Source organism: Chrysochloris asiatica, unplaced genomic scaffold, assembly GCF_000296735.1.
Source record: "Chrysochloris asiatica unplaced genomic scaffold, ChrAsi1.0 scaffold00494, whole genome shotgun sequence".
Taxonomy (NCBI): domain Eukaryota; kingdom Metazoa; phylum Chordata; class Mammalia; order Afrosoricida; family Chrysochloridae; genus Chrysochloris; species Chrysochloris asiatica.
In genome coordinates this window covers 27,614-30,397 of record NW_006409012.1, presented here as the reverse complement: position 1 = coordinate 30,397, position 2,784 = coordinate 27,614, and the positions used below count along the sequence as shown (strand labels likewise).

The 2,784-nt window shown below is 36.9% G+C and overlaps 1 pseudogene; it reads right to left on the bottom strand.

The window, feature by feature from the left end:
- Positions 1–2,147: 2,147 nt before the first annotated feature.
- LOC102832871 lies at positions 2,148–2,457 on the bottom strand (annotated as a pseudogene).
- Positions 2,458–2,784: the final 327 nt, after the last annotated feature.

The following is a 2,784-nucleotide window of genomic DNA, read 5'->3' as shown; positions in this document are numbered from 1 at the left end:
TCCACGTCTTTTTCCCATAGAGCAGCTGGTGGATTCCCACCACCAACCATTCAGTTAGCAGCCAAGCACTAACTGTATATGGTGCTACTAGTGTTCCATATTTACAAAAAAAAAAAAAAAGGTTCTACAGGTTTCCAAGGCTGTAAATCTTTACAGAAGCAGATTGACACATCCAACTTTTTTGTTAGCACTTAACCAGTGTTCCATCAAAACTCCTTGTTTTAACCTAACCAAGTGTGAAGTGGAGTTGTAAATCATTCAAAGTTATAAACCATCGCTGATTCAAATGTACTTGTAGTTCACAAGAAGGGAGAGAACGTGCTCTACAACTGTACTATTTCAACACTCAGTTCAATATTCTTGGGTGTTGGTGAAACTTACTGAAAATTCTCTCAAATATTTTTTTTTTTTTAAATCAGGTAAAATTTGCATCAGAAATAAATAAACATGGATTTGGATTTCTGTCATTCTATGTGAAACAAATGGGATATTTGTACACTGTGGTAGAGTTGTTGGGACACAGTGTTAAAGACTGGCAGTTTATTTTATTTGTCTTTGTGTTGGCAGTTTTTAGTGGCACAGGGGATTTTCCCAGTACAATACTTCATTTGATTTCTTGAATGTTGTTTCCATGAGCATTTATTGTGGAACTAAGTAAGTGAAATCCTTGGCAAATTCATTCTTTTATCCATTTATCATGATATTATCTACTGGTCCAGTTGCAAGGATTTTCATATTCTTTATATTAGGTGTAGTCTACACTGAAGGCTGTATTCTTTGATCTTCATAAGCAAGTGCTTCAAGTCCTCTCTGCTTTCAACAGACATTTCTCAGGTTACTTATAAGAAGACTTCCTTCAATCCTGATGCCATGCTCTTCATATAATCCATCTTTTCCGATTATTAGCTTAGCATACAGACTGAACAAGTATGGTGAAAGGATACAACCCTGGTGCATACCCTTCCTGATTTTAAACCACCTAATATCCACCCACCAACCACTCCTGGGAAACCCTATACAGGATTCCCACAAGTTGGAACGAATTCGACATCCCCTTGAAATTCCCCTTGAATTCAATATCTCCTTGAAAAATAGTTGTATTAATTGATCATAATCTTGTAGGTGGGTAGATATTATCCTATCACAGACAGCATTATATTCCAAGATAGATTTTGAAATGTTCTTTTTTATGATCAATGAGATGCCATTCCTCTTCAGTTTTTCATTGCCAGTATAGTAAAGATATGATTATCCAGATGTTTACTATGTAATTCAAAATGGCCAATACCTGTCTGTTTCAGCTCACTAATGCTTAGGATATCACTCTTTATGTGTTACATTTCATTTTTGTTAACTTCTAATTTTCCTAGGTTTGTACTTCATACATTCCACAATCTGGTTGTTGCAGCTGTTTCTTCTCATTTGAGTCACGCTCCATCAGTCAGTGAAGGTCTCGAAAGCTGCACTCCATCCACATCTTAAAGATAACTCTACTTTGAGGAGAAAACTCTTTCTCAGTCGCAGTTTGAGTACGTTCCAATCTGAGGGGTTCATCTTCAGGTACTATATTGTAGTGCTTAGCTACTATTCATATGTTTTTCAGGGCCTAGTTCCTCAGCCGTGGACTGCCTTTTCATTCTTTTTTTTTTTTTTTCTTTAAAATGAGTTTCAATTTTATTGCATTAACTTTAATGATGAACAAATTATATAGTTCAAATGCTACTAAATTGATTTCAAACATAGATTTCCACAGAGGATCAACAGAGGGTTTCAGGTAATGTCTGGTACAGCCCACTGTCCATTTAAAAACATGCTTCTTTCATCCACACAAAGCATTGAAAGGTCATTTTTTTCTTTTACACTGCATAAAAGCTAGGTGTAAATGTTGATGTTAATTTATTTCATCATCAACTTGGATGATGAAGCTGGGAGGCTCAAAAGTTCATAGTTAAAGATGCAAATAAAAAGCTTATTTCATTTCTCTGATAGGAAATGGAGGCCTTCATTCATGTCTCTTGATTCTTATAGCAGGTCACTTCTTCACTTTTCCTTTTTTACTTCCCTCTCCTTGCTGAAGACTTTGGTCATCACCACCTGTTTTTTGTGTCCTTGTTTTAGTTTAGTTATCATTTCCGCTGCATGCAACATTACTGACTTACGTGATAGAAACTGTACAAGACAGAGACTGCCATCTTCCTGTTTGAGCTGGACCCGGACGCTGCCTCGGTAGTGAACATCACAATTCCATTCTCTAGAGTACATTTTATGTTTCTCAAGAAATGCATTAAGTCCAACTGCTAAACATACATCTTGAATCTCTGTAGCTGTAGGATTTTTAACAGCCTTGTTTATGAGGATGTGCCTCCCCTCCTCAATGGTCTTGTTATTTAAATAAGAAGGGTAGATGCAAATGACCCTGTCCTGGTCAGCAGGGGACCACACATCAGCCCAAGCCATTTCCACTGGGAACCACACAGCGCGCCAACTTGGAGTTCCTAGAGAGAAAACTTCTATTCATTCTTGTTTCTCAGTCTAGAAACTCCGCCAAACCTTTCCACCTTGGGTGACCCTACTGGTCTTTGAAACATCAGTGCCATAGCTTCCAGCATCACAGTAGCGTGCAAGTTACAGTGTAACAAATTGACAGACTTGTGGGGAAGATGAAATATTTTGCTATAGTTAAAAAAATAATAATTTTCTCAAAGCTTTAGGGCATATTTGGCTACAAGTAACAAAATGCCCAATTAACCATATATTTAATTTGAATATACAAAGAAATGAAGA